The sequence below is a fragment of the Stegostoma tigrinum genome, chromosome 15, assembly GCF_030684315.1.
Source record: "Stegostoma tigrinum isolate sSteTig4 chromosome 15, sSteTig4.hap1, whole genome shotgun sequence".
NCBI lineage: Eukaryota > Metazoa > Chordata > Chondrichthyes > Orectolobiformes > Stegostomatidae > Stegostoma > Stegostoma tigrinum.
The window spans coordinates 70891163-70912149 of record NC_081368.1 but is presented as its reverse complement, the minus strand read 5'-3'; the positions used below and the strand labels follow the sequence as shown (position 1 = coordinate 70912149).

The window sequence follows — 20987 nt, the reverse complement described above, 5'->3', positions numbered from 1 at the left end:
CCAAGTATAGTGGCTGAGGTTAATATGGTCAACCGTCATTATGGCTGCGGCATGTAACTAAAAACCAGAGGAGGAAGAAGGAGACAGTCAGCCTTTGACGTAGATTTTATGTTATATAACATAAAGATGATAACAACTCAGAGTAAAGAACACAAAGTTCAATAAGGCTGATGACAGTCTCTGCTCTGATTATATTTCTGTAAGGGATAGTGCATTCACGGATGCAGCAGTCACATTACTGAGCTAAGATCTGTGGAATGCTTTGATGGAAGAACACAGGACCAGGAACATTTGGTATGGTGAAACAGAGAGAAAAAAAAATAAACAGCACTCACAGTGTACTCATTGTAATTGCGGAATTCAGTCAGAGATTTGAGCAAGTAATCCAGTTGGTACTTCAATGAATTACTGACTGCAGTAATGTTGCAAAGTCATTTTTGACTGAAAGGTTAAACCAAGTTCTTGTTTGTTCGAACAATTCATTGACACTGTTTGCAGGACAGGAGGGGAGTTTCCTACTGTTCGCAGGAACAGTTATTCCTCATTAAATATCATCCAATGCAAATTAACTTGTGATTAATTGTGTTTGCTGAAATTTTTCTTCAGAGATTGCTGTGTACGAGTTGGCTACCATTAAGCCTAAATTGCAAAGAATAAGAGCATTCCATTGATATGATAACTTCCATATCCTTTGTACATTTCAAGACATTCCACAGCTGATGAAATAATAGTTCAAAAATATTTCACTGGCTGTGGAACATCTTGCGATATACAAAGGATATGCAAGTTGCCATATCAATAGAATGCTGTTATTTATTTGGAATGTTTAATGCATTGTAGGAGTTCAACGTCATAATATTTGCATGCAGAGCATTTTAATCGGCCCCAAATGCAGCTTTCACCACTTTCTGTGCATTCACTCTAAGATCATCCAGTATATTATTCAACATCTTCCTGGTAACCATAAATGATGATCCTGCTCCAAAGATGGGACCAATGACTGGGATGAAATCAAGGAGAGATTCAGCTGCGAAAAATACACCCGAAACTGGACTTTTTAACTTTTGTAACACAAAGTCCTTATTTAGTTAACCCAGCTGGGGAGATTTCACCTCTGCTTTCAGATCTTCCACAGGTTTCCCTGTTTTATTTGCCATTTTTTGAAGAGAGGCATTGTCTAGACCCAAATATTTACGGAATTGTTTAACTGCACTAACCAGTATCCCAATGTCACAAGCAAAGGATAAGCCAGGAATTGGAATCGCTCCCACTGATCCAGAAATGGTTGCTAACATCCAGATTTGTTTCTTCAGCTCTTTTCATTTGTTATCGATAATTTCCAAGGTTGTGTTTGGAAGTGACATTAAGAATGCTTGCTTCTTTAGATCATCAAGGTTATTTGCAAGGGTTTCTCTTAATTTTGGAAAATCAAAGTCATTCATTTCAAAGCTGGATATCAAAAAAACAGTGGATGCTAAAACCCCTGCCTCTTTCAATTTACTGACACAGTCTCTTCTGATCTTTTTCCGTTCCTCTTCTTCATTCAAGTTCTTATTTTTCTTTCTCTGAATAGAGATCATTATCTATCTTAGATTGGACAAAGTCGAGGTTCTTCCCAAGCCTTTTAATCTCATTGGCAATAGAAACATCATTTTCTCTGAATCAACCATGTAAAATGATGACAAAAAAAATCATATATTTGAAAATTCATTTCAGTCAGGTATGTTTTTGTGGGGAGTTTTGTTGTTCCAATTCCTGGCAGGCCCCAGAAGCAAACATTTGGCAATTTGGGGTGTGGATATGAGGCTGGCTTCATTGTGGTTTTGGTGCTCCCTCATCATCACCCTGTACTCCTCTCATTGCATTGATAAAAGTAGATTTCCCTGCACCAGAGTCTCCCGTCACTACAATGTTTAGATCTACATTGCAAAGAACATTTAACTTCTGCTGTATCAAAGAGACAGCATTTTTCAGCCCACCCGTTTCATAACCAGACTTGAGATCTTTGAGTTCATCATGATAAAGTATGTCGTCTTGGAAGGCTGAGTCATCTCTGTGGAAAAGAATGAATACATTACACTGTCCATAACTTCCGCAATCTACGTCGGTGTCTTTAGACGAAGAATGAAAAATGCGATCAAAACTTGTTGATTTTAAATCAGAAACCATTGGAGTTGGAATATTTTACTCAGATACTGCACAATACATTCAGCTAAATATCAAAGGGTCTCATCATTGTCCATGAATTTTATATTGCTGTTATTTAGTCTTATTCTCAATGCTTTTGAGTGATGCAACACATTACTGTCAACATTAGATTTACATGTTCTTTACAGAGATTGTTGCTGGGGATGGAATGAATCTTGGTTTTGTGTTTACACTTTCATTGGATGTAGATGCAGAGCGATAAATAAAACATATCTTTTCCATGCCTGATCTCACCAGATGGTTGTTGGGACTAAAATTAATGATTACAGGTTAAGACAGATTGGTAGATTGTAAGTTGCATCGTGTGAGACAAAAGCAAAGAGGTTTATGGATGGATATCGGAAATCAAATTGCTGGCAGCTCATTGTACAGCCGCAGTGATGGCACTAATATCAAGGACGTTCAAGGGACTAGGGATTAGATTAGATTAGATTCCGTACAGTGTTGAAACAGGTCCTTCAGCCCAACAAGTCCACACTGCCCCTTGGAGCATCCCACCCAGACCCATCCCCCTATAACTCACACACCCCTGAACACTACGGGCAATTTAGCATGGCCGTTCCAACTAGCCTGCACATCTTTGGACTGTGGGAGGAAACCGGCGCAGACACAGGGAGAATGTGCAAACTCTGCACAGACTGTTACCCAAGGCTGGAATCGAACCCAGATCCCTGGCGCTGTAAGGCTGCAGTGCTAATCACTGAGCCACCATAAATATTCTTAGCATTGGAGGTCTCGGTTCAGGGGAAAGACAGTTGGACGATGGAATTGCATATGGATAAGTCTGCAGAGAGATGGATATACTGTGGGCTGGAATGGAGTGTTGAATACCTGGAGTAGGCTGAGATGAATAATGAAGGGGTGTGGTTGGATAAGGGGTTTGAGGGGATTTGGATAATGCTTGTCAGGGAATTGGATATGGATGTTTGTGAATAATGGTGGATATTGTGAATGGGAATGGAGTATAGCAGGAATAGTATGCAATGATGCATATCAGGCACAAGGAGTGTCACGGATATTGAGAATCATGTTCAGCCCAATATCGCTATTCAGGGGATTATTTATCAGGAATAATGATTTTACACCCATGTCTGGGTGAAAAGGTGAAATTGTACATTGGTGTATAAATAGATAGGGATAGGTAGGTATGATATTTTGAGTAAAATTGAATATTGGGGGTTCAGAGTTGGATATTGCAAATCAAGGTCGAGACAGGTTTTGAGTGAGGTGGATAAAAAAAATGCACAAGGGAACCCATTTAAGGCCATAAGATGTAGAAGCAGAATTAGGGCCTTTGTTCCATCAGGTCTGCTCCACCATTTGATAATAGCTGATATTTTTCTCAACCTGATTTTCCTGCCTTCTCCCTGTAACTTGTGATACCCTTATCAATCAAGAACTTATCTGTAAGTCTTAAACACACACTGACTTGGCCTCCATAACTGTGTGTGGCCATGAATTCCACAGATATACCACCCACTGACTGAAGAAATTCCCAAGGGAGAAGAGATATATTAATCATAGGATCTCTACAATATGGAAACTGGCCCTTTGGCCCAACAAGTCCACACCAACCCTCAGAGCATCCCACCCAGATCCATCCCCCTAAAACCCTCCTAATCTACACGTCCCTGAACACTACAGGCAATTTAGCATGGCTGGTCCATCTAGCCTGCACATCTTCGGACTGTTAGAGGAAACCAGAACATTTGGAGGAAACCCATGCAGACATGGGGAGAACATGCAAACTCCACACAGATAGTTGCCCGTGGGTGGGATTGAACCCAGGGGCCTCATGCTGTGAGGCAGTAGTGCTAATCAAGGTGCTAACCAACATGCCTCCCAATGGGAGAGTGAGGCGACCATGCCTGACAAAGGAAGGCAGGGACAGCATATAACCAAGGAAAAAAGAATGAAGATTAGTGGGAAGACAGAGAATTGGAAAGCCTTTATGAAAAGGTAGAGGATAACTAAGAAGGTATTTGGGGTTGGGGGAGAAGATAAAATATGAGAATGAGCTAGTGTGTAACATGAAAGAAGACTGCAGCATTTTTTTTAGACATCTAAAAAGTAAGGTAGACACAAGAGCAGACAGTGGACCACTGGAAATAAGGCTAAAGAAGCAGTGATAGGGAACAAAGAAATGGCAGAGGAACTGAATGGGTACTTTGCAATAGCTTTCACAGTGGAATACACCAGCAATATATCAAAACTTCAAGCGGGTCAAAGGGCAGAACTGAGGTTTATGGCCACCACTAAGGAGAAGGGAAACTAATAAAACTAAAGACTGATAAGTCTGCTGGACCTGACTAGATGAATCCCAAAATATTAAAACTAGTAGTTACAGACCAAACAAATGCACCAGTAATAACCTTACACGAATCTTGATTTTGGAGATGTCCCCGAGGACTGGAAATCTGCCAATATACCTCCTTTATTTAAAAAAAGGAAGGGAAAAAAAACAGTTTCTGTGGGCCAGAGACAACACAGCGTGGAGCTGGAGGAACATGGCAAGACAGCATTTTAGAAGCAGGAAAGCTTCAGAAAATTGTTTCTGAAGAACGGTCCTGACCCTTAATGTCAGCTTTCCTGCTCCTCTAATGCTGCCTGGCCTGCCATGTTCCTCCAGCTCCACATTGTGTTATCTCTGACTCCAGCATCAGCAGTTCTTACTATCTCTTAACTATGGGCCAGTTAGCTTAAATTCTGTTATTTGGGAAATGTTAGAATCTGTTACAAAGGCTGTATTAGCAGGGCATTTACACTTGCAGAATATGATTAGCAGAGTTAATATTGCTTCATGTAAATGTGAACACATGCCTGCCAAATTCATGAGAACTCTTTGTGCAAGTGACAAACAGGAGGGAAGCATTAGGTGTGATATATTTTGATTTTCAGAGGGCACATAATAAGGTAACACACATTAGGCTAATCAATAAGTTACTAGCCCATGAAATTGGAGGCAGCATATTAATATGGATGGATGATTGCCTAACAAGTAGAAGACAGAGAGTTGGAATAAGGTACAGGGGTGGTGATTATCAGGTCCTCACACTGTAACTAGTGGTGTACCACAGGGATCAGAGCTAGAGCCTGTCAATTACTTGCAATATATATTTAAGGATTTTAAAAAGCAAAGTGGATGTACTATGGCCAAGTTTGTAGATGACTCAAAAATAAGTGGGAAAGCAAGTGGTGAGGCCAGCACAATGTGCAGAGCGATCTAGACAGGTAAGTGATTGGGCAGATGTAATGTTATGCATTTTGACAGAATGAATAGTGGAGCTGAATATTATTTAAATAGGGAAAAATGCACAAATGCACAGGACAGAAGTAGTTGGGAGTCTTCATCCAGGAATCACAAAAATTTAGCATTCAAGTTAATTCAGTAAGGAATCAGGGGAAAGTTTCTGTACATTCAATGCACAGTGGAAATAATTATTACAGTTTCTTTCAAAGAAAAATAAATTAAACATTAATGGAAACATGCCAACCAACAACACATTAAAATATGAGAATATTACGAGATGTGAATAAAAAGTCCACCATGATCTATCAAGTGATTGTTAAGACTATTTTAGATCTATTATAATGAAATAAGAAACAAATTATCTTCTTGCAAAAGCACCTTTCAGTAAAAGTGACTTTTCATTATATTTGAAAATGAAGCAGTTCCATCTAAAACAATGGCCTTAAATCAAACTAAAGGAAACCATAACTGTAGGAGCAGTAAGGTATGATGGGAGATAGGCAGTTGCAAGCTTTAATAAAATGAATACATGGCTTAGAATAAACATACATTCCTTTGAGGCACAAAAGTCAACAATGAAGTCCAAAACAAAGGAAATTGAACATTGTATTAGATCAAAAACAAGCCCGATAATATCACCAAAAATATAGAAAGCCTGAGGTTTGGGGATTTTTTTTGAATTCACCAAAAAGTAAAACCATGAAACTGATAAAAACAAAAATAAGTTACGTATGTAAATAGACTGTGACACAATTTATACAAGTATGTAAAGATGAAAAGCTTTATAAAGGTAAATGTCAGTACATTCTGAGATATGACAGTAGAATTTATAATTGTAAAAGAAAAATAACAGAGGAGCTAAATTATTACGTGGTGAAGGTTTTTGAAGCAAAAGATGCAAAAATATCTGTCAGAAGTAGAGATCTGCACCAAACTTCAGCCGAACCAATCCAAGTGTCACCAGGCAGTTTTTTTTCCCCCTGAAACTCAAGGACCCCAGGTACCACTCTGTCTCAAAATATCAATTCTATGCACCACAATGTTATACAGTTTTGTATAGCTAAAAATGTGCATTGCTTCATAATTCCAAGCTGCAAAACTTTGATATTTCATCTCCATTCCAGTCTGTCATCCAAAATTGGCAACACAACCACTAGGTGGCAGTACTGTATGCCAATATTATTGTTACAATATAGTTTACAAACCCAGTTGAGTGTTGTGGGCCCCTGTGTTCACATCTGACCACGATTGTTGGAGTTTACTTCAAGCAGTAAATCTGGGATTAAAAGCGAGTCCTGGTGATGCTGAAACCACTACTGCTTATCTTAAAATTCCCAGTTTGTTAGTCTGCTTTAGATAATGAAATCTGCCCTTGTTAGTCCAGACCAAAGCACTTGGTGGCTGACTCTTAAATGAACCGGTAAGTTGATTATCCAAGAATAATTTAAGGATGGGCAACAAAAACTGATCTTGCCAGCCACAATCATGTCCCATCAAAGATTTTTTTTTTTAAAATTAAAGCATATTGCAGTCAACTGAGGAGGGGGAAGAGAAAAAACAGCTAATCTCTCCTCCCCAGTCAAAAATCTGACAATGTGTGCAACATACAATTCCAACTTACGGACTTGTGCTGAATGGTGATTCCCAAATTTCAGATGACCATAAGACTTAAGACTTAGGAGGCCATTTAGACTGTCCAGCCAACTCTGCCTTTCAGTAAGATCATGGTTGATCTGATAAACCATAATCCACATTCCTACTGTACCTCAAAAACCTTAAGTCCCTTACTGATTAAAAAAAACTATCTCAGTCTTGAATAGATTTAGTGACCCAGACTCTACAGCCATCTGTGGTTAAAAAAGTTCTACAGATTCACTACCCGCTGAGAGAAGAAATTTCATCTTACCTCTGCCTTCAAAGGGTGATCCCTTATTCTGAGATTTTGACCTCTGATCATAGGCTCTCCCACAAGGGAAAGCTACCTTTTTGAATCTACCCAATCAACTTGCCTAAAAATTTTATATATTTGAATATGGCCACCTGTCATTCTTCTTTGTTCAACCTATTCAATGTCCAGCCTATTCAATGGCTCCCAGGAGACAGCCCCTTCATATCTCCAACAGCCTAATGAAGCTGAGATAACATGGTGTGGAGCTGGATGAACACAGCAGGCCAAGCAGCATCAGAGGAGCAGGAAAGCTTGACGTTTGGGTCGGGACCCTTCTTCAGCCTAATGAAGCTGCCAGGACTGTCTGCTCCCACTTTTAGAGATTCTGGAATAAGCATTTAAACATGTTTGCTCTATCAGTGCTCAGAATCCCTCAGCATCAAGATAGTTTTCCAATTTGATTTTCACATCTAAAAATGACGATTTTCTCACATTTCACCTGCCATGATTTATCCCATTGGCTTTGACTGTGCCCTTGCAGTTTCCTGCTCCTGGTCAAGTTCTCTCAAATTGTAGGATGGCAAATTAATTAAACTGAAATGTAATACATCTCAGGTGAATGTTCTAATGGTTTTTGCTCCATTTCTGTCCTTACTTGAGGTTTTGTCTATGGAGGGTCTGTTGGTACTGATATGTTAACACCTTGATCTAGTGATGATCCAATTGCTTCAGTGTTGATTCTACACTGTGAGGGAGTCACTCTGTATAACTGTATGATACTGCACCACTGATCAAGTGTCTGTTTCCCATGGCTATCCAATGAGACTGCAGTGTAGGAAATTCCTGCCTGTTGCTAGGGAGAATCCTAAAAGACATATTCATATTCATGGAATATAATCTGGAAGTTATTTATTTCCTTGTTTTCTCAAAATAGCAATTCTGACTAATAGAGCCGGAGGACATAGTGCGATCATTGTATTTGCATTGTCTCTAGAATGAGAGTGATCAAAGTGGTTTTAAGGATTTTACTTTTTTTTTCTGTAGAAAACCATTTCAGTATTCTTGTATTTGGGAGGTGGTGGTGTAATGGAAATGTCATTGGCCTTAAGCAATCTAAAACCACAGGCTAATGCTTTGAGTACATGGGTTTGAATCCCACCATAACAGATGGTGATGGTTTAATTCAACAAAAGTCTGGAAGTAAAATAATAGTGACATGGGACAAAATCTTCCCAGTCCCTAAATGATGTGGGAAAATCAGGAGAGATGGTCGTAAATGAGATCCTCAACATCAATATGACAAAGTCCAATTCTTTAATCAGGTTTTGAACAGTGTGATACAAACCTCACTGGGTGAACAATGAGGTTGAATAATGTCCAATTGGATGCTTTAGCAGGCTATTATTAACTAATATCACCTCATTAATATGCGATTTAACACTCTCCCCCTGGCAATTCCCAACATGGAAGTCAGACTAGTAACCAGGTGACTCCATGTCACTGCTTGCTCCTCTGAACCTCTAACAGTTACTGACATTTTAGGGTACTCCATGGGCAATGACCGTCTGCACCCCTATCCCTGAACGTTGGCATTGAACATGTACTAAGACCACTGAACCCTCGCGGTGAATTTCCAATCCCCACTAGAGTTCTCCATTTCAATGTGGCAGGGTGTGTGCCAGTGAACAGCGACATCTTTCATTGCAATGCTGTTGCCAGAGCACTGCTTGCAGGAACAGGCAGCCAGCTCATGGATGGGTCCAGGGTGCTTCTCACTTGCTGTCTTCATGCTCTCTCACTCTATGCCTTCTTGGATGCTCATGCACCTCTGTCTCACCCTGTCGTGCCTTGATTTTTTTTTGTGTTTTACCCTCACAGACAGAGCTTAAAAGTGCAGAGTAGTTCTGTGTCTTGCCTCGCTACTGGGTGCAGGCAGCTTGCCATGGTTGGCAGCAGTGAACAGTCACAGGGCTGTATGGCACCATGCTTCACCAATCTTATAACTGGACCACATGCCAACAGCTTACGTGGCAAATATTCTGAATGTGCATCGACTAAATGGTCTTGTCTGAAATTTTCCGAAGTCACAGCCTTCAGTCAGTGTGTCCTGGTACTTGCTGTGTTCATCCAGCTCCACACAATGTCCTGGTACTGTAATCCAATATCATCACCGGGCATACGTTACAGTAAAGACTTTTTGATAATCACAAAGTACTCACGATAATAGATGTGAAGATGTAATGATTTGATTAGATATTTTAATTATGTGTACAGATTTGAATACAATTGGATAATGCTAGAATGCCGGGTAGAATGAACATTGAGATAACAAAGTGTAGAGCTGGATGAACACCGCAGGCCAAGCAGCATCAGAGGAGCCGGAAAGCTGACGTTTCGGGTCTAGATGCTTCTTCAGAAAAAAAAAGAACTTTGTTGTTTTTAGACAAAATTTTGTATGGCACGGTGGCTGGGTGGTTAGCAGTGCAGCCTCACAGTGCCAGGGACCCAGGTTCAATTCCAGCCTTGGGTAACTGTCTGTGTGGAGTCTGCACATTCTCTCCGTGTCTGCATGGGTTTCCTCCAGGTGCTCCGGTTTCCTCCCACAGCCCAAAGATGTGCAGGCTAGGTGGATCGGCCATACTAAAATTGCCTGTAGTGTTCTGGGGTTGTGTGGGTTATTGGGGGATGGGTCTGGGTGGGATGCTCCAAGGGCCGGTGTGGATTTGTTGGGCCAAAGGGCCTGTTTCCACACTGTAGGGAATCTAATCTAAAAAAAAAGGTTTTTATGGAACAAACATGTTACCTGTAAAAATAGTGTAAAACTCAAAGTTTTGGCAAAGATCTATAGCTCGGGTTGTGGGTGAGTTTTTGACATGCTCACCAAGCTGGCTTGTTCTCGTTCAGAAGTTTCATCATCATGTTAGGTATACACTCGGACAGTGAAGGCTATCAGTTTAATTGGGACAAGGTAACCATAGTAACCCAAGCCAAACATAGACATACACGGGGAATTCCTGGAGGCACGATTCTCCACCCATAATGCAATCAACAAATACATAGAATTGGAACCTATATACAAATCCATACAGATCAAAACCAGAAATGATGTTACTCTCCATAATGGACCAAGCAGTATAAATTCCAAGCAGAGTAGCATAACATCACTTCATTGGAGGATCCACTGATGATGTCACCTAGCATGGTGATGAAATGTCTGAACGAGAACAAGCCAGCTTGGTGAGCAAGTCAACAGCATTATGGTGTAAAACTATTGCTTTGGAGCAAAGCAGAGAATTGTGGTCTATCTTTGATGGATACACCTCCCATGAACGCATGTGCGAACAAATGATTAGACACAGAAACCTAGTCTTATTTGGTCTTAAAAGGAGCAAAGGGTTAAAAAGTTTCTCATTCAATGCTTGTCAACCTGATAAAGCTACAACTCAGGGCTACTTATATGCCAAACAGCATGAGGATGAAGGAATGGGCAGGGCTAAGCAATTCCACAATCAACAGATCAGATTTAAGCTCTGCAGTCCTGACACATCTAGTTGTCAATAGTTTTGGACAAACCATAGCTCGTTGGGAGCACGAAGCTCCACAGATATCTCTATTCCTGATTGATGAGGGAGCCCAGGAAATCAGGACAAACAATACAACTGGAATATTTGCAACAGTCTTCAGACCAAAGGATAATCAATTTGCCCTCCTCCAGAGGTCCTCACTTTCACCCAAGCCAGTCTTCAGCCAATTTGATCTCTTTCATGTGATAACAAGAAATTGCTAGATGCTGTAGATACTACAAAAAACTAAGGGCCCTAATAAAATTCCCTCTCTCAACCGAAGCATGGTGGGTCTGCCTACAGTGTGTGGACCACATTGGTTCAAAAAGGCATTTCACACACCAGTCCCTGTATGAAAAAGTTGCTTCCTCAGGTCCCTTTTAAATCTTTCCCTTCTCATCTTAAACCTATGCTCTCTAGTTTTAGACTCCCTTACCTTGGGGAAAAGACCTTAACTGTTCCCCTTATCCATGAATGTGATGATTTTATAATCCTCTATAAGGTCACCCCTTAGCCTCTGATACTTCAGGAAAATATGTCCCGGTCTATCCAGCCTCTCCTTATAATTCAAACCGTCCAGTCTCAGTAACATCCCTACAAATAATTTTTGCACCTTTTCTAGTTTAATAATATCCTCCCTATAGGAGGGCAACCAGAATTGTATATAGTACTCCCAAATGTGGCCTTACCAACGCACATGATATCCCAACTCCTGTACTCAATACTCTGACCTGTGAAGGCAAGCATGCCATATGCCTTCTTCACCACCCTGTCTACCTGTGATGCCACTTTCAAGGAATTATATAATTGCACCCCTAGGTCTCTCTATTCAACAACTCTCCCCAGGGCCCTACCATTACCAATGTGTGTGTAAAGTCTGCATGCACATGTACCTATGTGTGTATGTGTGTTTCACCGACAACAACATGTGGGTTAAAAAAATAGCAAAACCAAAATGTCGCTCTGAAGTACATAATTTGTCCTCATGCGCCAATAATAATAACAGGACACAAGCTGTGTGGGATCACACTGATGACTATCGAGAACAAAGCAGCTCACTTGATTCGCATTACATCCACAACCATCCACAACCATCCACTCCCTCCACCATCAATGCTCAGGAGCAGCAGCAGCATACCATCTATAAGATGCACTACGAAACTTCACCAAAGATCCTGAGACAGCACCTTCCAAAACACAATTACTCCATCTGGAAGTAAAGAGTAGCAAATACATAGAAACACAACTTGCAAGTTCCACTCTAAGCCACTCACCATCCTGACATGGAAATACATTGCCGTTTCATCACTGTTACTGGTCAAAACGCTGGATTCCTTCCCTAAGGGCATTGTGGGTCAACCTACACTAGATGGACTGTAGCAGTTAAGGAAGGCAGCTCACCACCACCTTCTGAAAGACATGGGTAACAAATGCTGGTCAGCTAGTCATGGCCACATCCAATGATTGTATAAAGGAAGTGCTGTCCTGGGCCAGTTCCAACAGAATTCAGACCAATAAAGAAATCTAGAATTTAACTTCAGTCAAAGTTCAGATTACTGTTCTGATGTCACTGACCAGGAGTTTGTATTGAGCTCTCTGTACTTCCCCTATCAGTCAGCTTAATATCCATGGCCAGCAGAGACTGTGTGTTATTCACTGACTCTGCTGCTAGTTACACATGAAATAAAATGTGTGACCATTTGTAAATGCATTGAAAACAAATGGTCATCAGAAAGTTGAAGGAATACCATGAATGTATTCATCTCGTAACTTGACAGTATCTTATCAATTAACAGGGATTATTTCCTTGTAGTAATTAGGCTGACAGGGAAGGAGAGAAGAAACTTGAGGAGCTATTCACTTCAGTTGCTGATATAGTTTGTATTGCTTCCTCACTCTGTATCATCAAAGGGGCAGCACAGTGGCTCAGTGGTTGAAGCAGCATGGTGGCTGAGTGGTTAGCGCTGCTGCCTCACAGGGTCAAAGACCTGCGATAGGGTTAGGGTTAGGGTTTGATTCCACCTTTGGGTGACTGTCTGTGTGGAGTTTGTACATTTTCCCTGTGTCTGCGTGGGTTTCCTCCAGGTGCTGCGGTTTCCTCCCATAGTCCAAAGATGTGCAGACTAAGTGGATTGGCCATGCTAAATTGCCCACAGTGTTCAGGGATGTGTAGATGACCTGGACTATGGGGGATGGTTCTAGGTGGGATGCTCCGAGGGTTGGTGTGGACTTGTTGGGCCAAAGGGCCTGCTCCCACAATGTAAGTTTTCTATGAATAAACTGTAGCACAAAGGCACCACTCCCTGTTCTGATAAAGAAATTGCTCTTGATATTTCTGATTAAAGTTTATTGTAAAATTCCAATTTTTTATAACAAATATTAATATTTCAAATACTGCTAGACTTGGAGAGAAAAGGGATGGAGAAATGAGGGAAATGATTAAGCCCAACCTTTAAATTTGAGCTGTAATTTTGTTTAAGGCTATTGAATGGGAGGTGATAGTGTTAAATAATATCATTAGAACTAATAATTCAGAACACAGTCTAATATTCGAGGGGTATAGGTTTAAATCACAGAATGGGCTATTGCGGATATTGAAATAAATTTCATCTAATAGCAACCATGCAACAATGGTCAAACCGCTCAGTCCACTGTGTCTGTATTGGTCATCAAACATCTATCCATTCTAATCCTATTTTCCAAGACTTGGTCCATAGCCTTGCATCCCATGGTGTTTCATCTAAATACTTCTTAAATAGCCTGATGATTCCACCCTCTTTTTACCTCTACCCTTTTAGATGATGATTTCCAAGTACCCACCAGCTTCTGGTGAAAAGAGAATTCCTCAAATCCCCTCCAAAGACCCTACACCTGACCTAAAAACTTTGCTCCTAGCTGTTGACCCCTACAAAGAGGAAAACAAAGGGAACAACATAGAACATAGAACATTACAGCACAGTACAGGCCCTTCGGCCCTTGATGTTGTGCCGACCTGTCATACCGATCTCAAGCCCATCTAACCTACACTATTCCATGTACGTCCATATGCTTGTCCAATGACGACTTAAATGTACCTAAAGTTGGCGAATCTACTACTGTTGCAGGCAGGTTGATTCTTACTCCCTTTGGGCAATTAGACCTGGTCAATAGATTCTTGTCTTACCAGTGATGCCCACAACCCAATCATGAACATAAATAAAATTCCCTCATCCTTTCACTAACTCCCCCCAGATTGTTGTTTGATTCTTGGTCCTTACCTGTACTGGCTTCTTAAAGGAGGAGAGACTATCAGTGAAGTTCTTCCAGTCTCAGCTCCTTAATGCAGAGTGCTTGCTCCTGCTGCTTCATTATATCTCTCTCTTTCACCCATCAGCGACACTGAGCAACTGGGCACAGAACAGAAACTTATAGTTAGCAGATTACTGTACACTGCCCAATGGGAATCACACACAGTGGATGCTCACTTAATGCCTGGGGGGATGCCAAATTTATAGTTTGTTATTCTTAGAAATCTGTATTTTGGCATTCTTATTGCAGAATCATTGAACTTCGAAAATTCTGACCAGCAGTATGAAGGACAAGACTTAGAAACTATATTCCAAATGGATAACGCCATTAAACACTACTGCAATTACTGTAAATCCACGAACCTGAAATTGACCATTTGCCAGAAATGGTCTGTGGTGGTGTTTATAATCTGCAGAGGTCTCTTTGTATGGCATGTAACTTATGCTCCAATCCCCTTTTCACTGCACCCCCTCATTTCCTTCAAAATCCATTGAAGCTAGCACAGTGATACTTGAAGCTAGCGATAGTTATTATGTAGATGTGGTTGTCAGGTGACCAAGTTTGGAGCCTGAATGATTAGGGAAATTTGATGTTGTTGAAGGATAGGATTGAAGAAAAATGTTATGGGATAGCTCTGTTAAGAAAAGATGAGATGACAACTGTTTTGATAGATGATCTTAGTTTGAAAGAACAATATGCAGAATCAGTTTGAGTGTTTGGATGAAGATGGGAAGTAACAAGTGTCAGAAGTCACTGGTGTAATGAGTATGATCACCCCCAACAGTAACTATACTGCATAAGAGTATGGAAAAGAAAACTAGCAAGAGAGATAGAAAATGATGAAGTGTTTCTACAAGAATATAAAAAAAGAGTAGCGATAACGTGTGGTCTATTGTATCTGCTGCTCTCGATTTGGCCTCCTCTGCACCAGTGAGACCAAGCGGAGGCTCGGAGACCACTTTGTAGAGCACCTACACTCGGTTCGTGATAAACAACACCTTCCAGTTGCAAACCACTTCAACTCTTCCTCCCACTCCCTGGGTGACATGCCCATCCTGGGCCTCCTCCAGTGTCACAATGACACCACCAGGAAACTGGAGGAACAGCACCTCATATTCCACCTTGGGAGTTTACAACCCAATGGCCTCAATGTGGACTTTACTAGTTTCAAAATCTCCCCACCCCTGGACTCATCCCATGACAAACCCTCCTTCTCATCCACACCTCCTTGACCTGTCTGTCTTCTTTCCCACCAATCCACTCTTCCCACCTCACTGACCAATCCGCACCACTGCCTACCTGCACTCACCTATCACCACCTCACCTGCCTTCCCCAGCCTACCTTTTCTCTCTCTATTTATTTCAGAGCTCCATTCCCCCCCCCCCAACTTCCCCATTTCTAAACAAGGTCCCAACCTGAAACATCAACTTTCCTGCTTCTCTGATGCTGCCTGGCCTGCTCTATACCTTCAGCTCCATACTGTGTTATCTCTGACTCCAGTATCAGCAGTTCATCCTATCTCTGGCTAAAATGCGAATTTGTTCTTAATGAGACTGGAGAATTAATAATGAGGAACAAGGAAAAGGCAAAGATTTTGAACATTTGTTTTCAGGAGTGCCACAAAAAATCATGACGTTAATAAATCAAAAGGCAAAACTGAAAGACAAACAATCACAATGAGATTCAATGATAAAGAATTGAAAGTCGTTATGATAGGAGTATTCTGATACAGCCTTGTACCTAATAGATTATAACTTCAAGTAAGGTATTGAGGCCTTGTCTCTTTTGGTGGCAAGTACAGTCTTGACAGCAAAGTTTTGACATGAATAGGCTTTGTTATGATAAACTCAAGATAGGTTATTTGAAGAAATGGCGTCCTCATGTTAATGTCACTGGATTCATAAACCACAGGCCCAGCTGAACACTCTGGAAACGTGGGTTCAAATCCTGCCCACCACAGACCGAGGATTCAATCAAAGTATCTAAGATAGGTCTCAGTACTGAAGTCACAAAATTGCCATCAATATCCAAAACACATCTAGTCTAGGAAAGGAAATCTGTTGTCCTTACCTAATCTGGCTGACGTGCGATTTCAAGTGTGGTTGACTCTTAACCACCTTGAGAAATAGCCTTTTGATTCAGTGATAATGGGAACTGCAGATGCTGGAGAATCCAAGATAACAAAGTGTGGAGCTGGATGAACACAGCAGGCTAAGCAGCATCTCAGGATCACAAAAGCTGACATTTCGGGCCTAGACCCTTCATCATCCTCTCTGATGAAGGGTCTAGACCCGAAACGTCAGCTTTTGTGCTCCTGAGATGCTGCTTGGCCTGCTGTGTTCATCCAGCTCCACACTTTGTTATTCCTAGCCTTTTGATTCACTTAGTTTTATGACTGTCAGGGATGGACAGCAAATTCTGACCTTTCCAGCAATGCCCATACCTCATTAAAGAAAAAAATCATCTTCAGGTCTGTCTTGAGGATACGTTCCTTGAGCATCCAGATAATTTCATCTGAACATCATCGATTGCATAGAGCTGAATCTTATGCTGTTTGACACAGTGCAAGTTTCACCAGCATTGTTGGAGGATTCTCGCTGCGAGTTCCAATGGGATTTCATTCCTGATCAGACCAAACGCACAGTATTCCCAATTCTATCCCCACCTCAGCATGCACCATACCCAGAACAACTCACCACTTGCAGATATCCTGCAAAGAACAGGCATCCTGTGTGACCGTGCCATTGTTAAAAGCCCACTGTAGGCCCGCAAAAGTCCTGTCGTTGCAGAACTGCCCTGCACATTTCCTGAGACTTACAATGAACATGGCACACATGGATATCAGTGTCCCGTGTTATGGGGACTGTGCTGAACATCCTGCTGGAAGTCCCCAGGACCAGCGGTGAGGGTCACCGCACCAGACCCTGCCAGGTTAGTCTAATGGTGTAAACGCCCCCCACGGCCATTTGAAAGATTGCACATCAGTGTAGGTAGGAGGTCCGATACGTTCTGCACTCTGCCGGCATAAATGCCACTGTCTCTCTGAATGCCAGCCTCTCTCCAACACCAGGAATGAAATATCGCCCATTGGGGCCGAAAGGGTCAAGTTGGCAGTGCACTGCACAACATTTAGCTGCACACTTTTTGCGTGGCCAGTGTCTTGACTCTGATCGCAGGGGCTGACTAACCGTGTCAAAGGGATTGGTTTCAACTGCGCTGGGACCCCCTAAGTGGAGGCTATCTCCTTTTTGCTGCCTGAGGACTGCTGACAGACAAGTTTTCTGGTTTTGTGTCTGCACTGAACAGTAAGTAAGACAGAAGTAGTATAAACTACGTATTACGGGCTGAGCGGGAAATGTGCAAGAAGGCAAGGCGCTGTTCTGAGGTAGGCTCTGCGTGAGTGAGCTTGATGACAGTGAACAAAGAGCTCAGAGAAATAACCCAATGCAATCCATGAGCTGGGTGTGTGTCCCTGAGCACACAGAGTCCTTGCTGCAACATTACAGTGAGAATTACTAGCGCAGCCCACTGTGCGGCATTGAAGCTCATCCTGTACGTACACCAGAGACGTGCCGTAAAAGTTCTTAGAGACTGGCATATGTCAATTTTGGGAATTCTTGATGTTTTGGAATCCCTATATTTGGCCCATTGAGTCCAAACTGACCTTCTGAAAAGCATCCCACCCCCTCCCCTATTCCTATAACCCTGCATTTCCCAAGGCTTATCATCATAGCCTGCCCATCCCTGGACACTGTCAGCAATTTAGCATGGCTGATCCATCTAACTTGCACAGCTTTCGACTGTGGAGGAAACTGGAGCACCCAGAGCAAACCCACACAGACAAGGGGAGAATGTGCAAACTCCACACAGTCACCCAACAGTGGAATCGAACCTGGGTCTGTGAGGCAGCAGTGCTAACCATTTAGCCACCGTGCTGCCCTGCTTGTTTGGCAGGTTTTGGCAAGATATTAAGTTGAATATTAATGAGATAAGTTTGGCTATTACTGAAGTGTTTATAAAGTCTATAATCCCCAGTAATGACAATTCATCTTGTCAAAATCTCATGCAAGGTTCCTCAAGAAAAGTATGAAAGTTGGCATGAAGTGCACCTGATGCCACAGTTGGCCTATCGAAACTTTGGACTGGATTCTGCCACAAACTTTGTTATATCACGTATCCCTAGGACCCTAATATGGTTCTGCCTCTGATATCTCAGGGCTGATTTCTTTGAGGGACGTAACCTGAGGTTTCTCAAACAAAACAGTCTCAAACAGATTCACAGTCTTAGTCTTTTGCAGCAAGTAAGCTGTTTTCATACTTAACAAAGTTTTTCTATAGTCCGTCTACCTTCACATCTTTCTATGCTGTGTTCAACACCAAGATGTTCATACTTTATTACTGTAAAAAAAGTGATATTAACCAATATGATTATATGTGTGACATTAATATTATAATATTTTCATATTTTTAATGGCAATTATTTCAAGTTCATGTTTTTATTTTTTGGATTGTTGAGGGTCATGTATATGTTTTCGTACATTGGTAGGTTTTTCTGAATGAACAAGATAAACAAGCTCCAGTAGAGAAGGTTAGGAGAAGATTCTTTAAACTTAAAAAAAAACACCATTGGATTGTAAGAAAATATTATTATTGAATGATACAGCATGGAAACAGACCCTTTGGTCCAACTAGTCTATGCAAACCATTATCCCAAACTATACTGTTCCCATTTGCCTGTGTTTGGCCCATATCCGTCCAAACATTTCCTACAGGTTTGTTTTGAGTTTTTAGCAGTCCTGTGTAGGCATTCAATGAAGATATCCCTGACAGGGGAAGGATATAATGGGATAGAATACCTTAGTCCCAGGTAGCTCACGATAGTCCCAGACTAAAAACCTTGGGATAGACTCCTGACGTGTTTACTTAAAGCTGTGCATGTTTACTTCAGGCATATTAAAGCTCCAGAAAGAAGCTTGCAATAGTTCCAATCTATAAGTTAAAGTCTTAAATCAGGCAAGTAGATAAGGCTGAAGACTTAGGATGAAAACAAAAACACAGGAGCCTTCAACCTAAAGTCAAATGAATGAACATCAATGCTGTTGAGGCCAAATTCCTTGCTGAAATTGCCTTTTGGAGCAGTCAGTTTTGAGGGATCAGCTTGGGAACAGACTGTTTTAGTATCTATTATTATGAGATAAGAATCTGATTATCTTGTGGTAAAAGAACCTTTCAGTGAAACTGACTATAATATAATGGAGGTATACTTGAAAATGATGCAGCTCCATCCAAAACTATGGTTTTGAATCGAACCAAAGAAAACCATGAAAATAGGAGCAGCAAAACATAATGGGAGACAGACAACTGCAATCTTTAAATGACTTAATATATGGCTTAGAGCAAGCATACATTCCTTTGAGGCACAAAAACAACAACAGTGTTGAAAAAAAGAAGTTGCACACTGTGGTAAATAAAAAAAAAGTAGTCTGATAATGTCACTAAGATTATAGAAAGCCTGAGGTTTGGGGATTTTTTAAAAATTTACTGAAAAGGATACTGGTAGAACAAAAATAAATAATAAATGTAAATGGTTGATTCAAAGCTTCTATAAGCATGTAAAAATGAAAAGATTTACATAGGTAAATGCAAGTATATTCCAAGAAGTGACAGGAGAATTTATAATTGTAATAGAAAAAAGACAGTGAAGCTAAATCATTACTTGGTGATTGTTTTCAAAGAGAAAGATACAAAAATTCTGCCAGAAATAGAGATTGAAGGGACAATTAGGACGAGGAACTAAAATAAATTGGTATTAATTATATAAAGAAATATTGGACAAATCAGTTGGACTTAAAGTTGACAAATTCCCTCAATAATCTCTATCTCAGAATGTTGAAAGTCAGAGAGAATGTGTCGTCTTTCAAAAACGTATCAATTCTGGAATGGTGCCTGCAGATTGGAAGGTTGCAAATCTAATCCCATTATTTAGGAATGGTGCTCAATGTCTAAATGTGACCGGTATTCGTTGATGTGTGAGTGGAGCCGACAACAGCCGACACCAATGTAACTCCGCCCACCGCCAATGCCGACATCGCTCCGACCATAGCCTCCACAGCCAACAGCTCCAGAGGAGACAGCAACACTGAGCCCTGCCAAGACTTCACCATCCCCCCAGATCTCCTCCTTACTGAGGACGAACGGTCAGTCCTCAGTAAAGGGCTCACCTTTGGACCCCTCCACCCACACATCAACAAATACTGGGCATGTTTGGACGTTGAGCAGTTTTTCTGATGCCTCCATGCTTACTTCTTTAACTGTGAGCATAACCCTCCCTCTGCTGACCCCCTTCTCCTGCCTCCAACACAAGCCCTCCTCCTGAACGCCACCCCAAGCCCTCCTACCCTCCCTCGACCTCTTCATCTCCAGCTGCCGTCGAGACATTAATCGCTCAACTTCTCCACCCCTCTCTCCCACTCCAACCTTTCCCCTGCAGAATGTGCAGCCCTCTGCCCCCTCCGCTCCAATCCCAACCTCACCATAAAACCCACAGACAAAGGAGGCGCAGTTGTAGTATGGCGCACTGACTTCTACATTGTTGAGCAAGGCGCCAACTTTCCGACACCTCCTCCTACTGCCCCGTGGATCATGACCCCATCCCCAAGCACCAAACCATCATCTCCCAAACCATCCACAACCTCATCACCTCAGGTGACCTCCCACCCACAGCCTCCAACCTCATCGTTCCCCAACCCCGCACCATCTGCTTCAAAATCCACAAATCTGACTGCCCTG

At 41.6% G+C, this 20987-nt stretch overlaps 1 pseudogene; it reads right to left on the bottom strand.

Moving 5' to 3' along the window:
- Positions 1–875: 875 nt before the first annotated feature.
- Positions 876–2169, bottom strand: LOC132210552 (interferon-gamma-inducible GTPase 10-like; annotated as a pseudogene).
- Positions 2170–20987: the final 18818 nt, after the last annotated feature.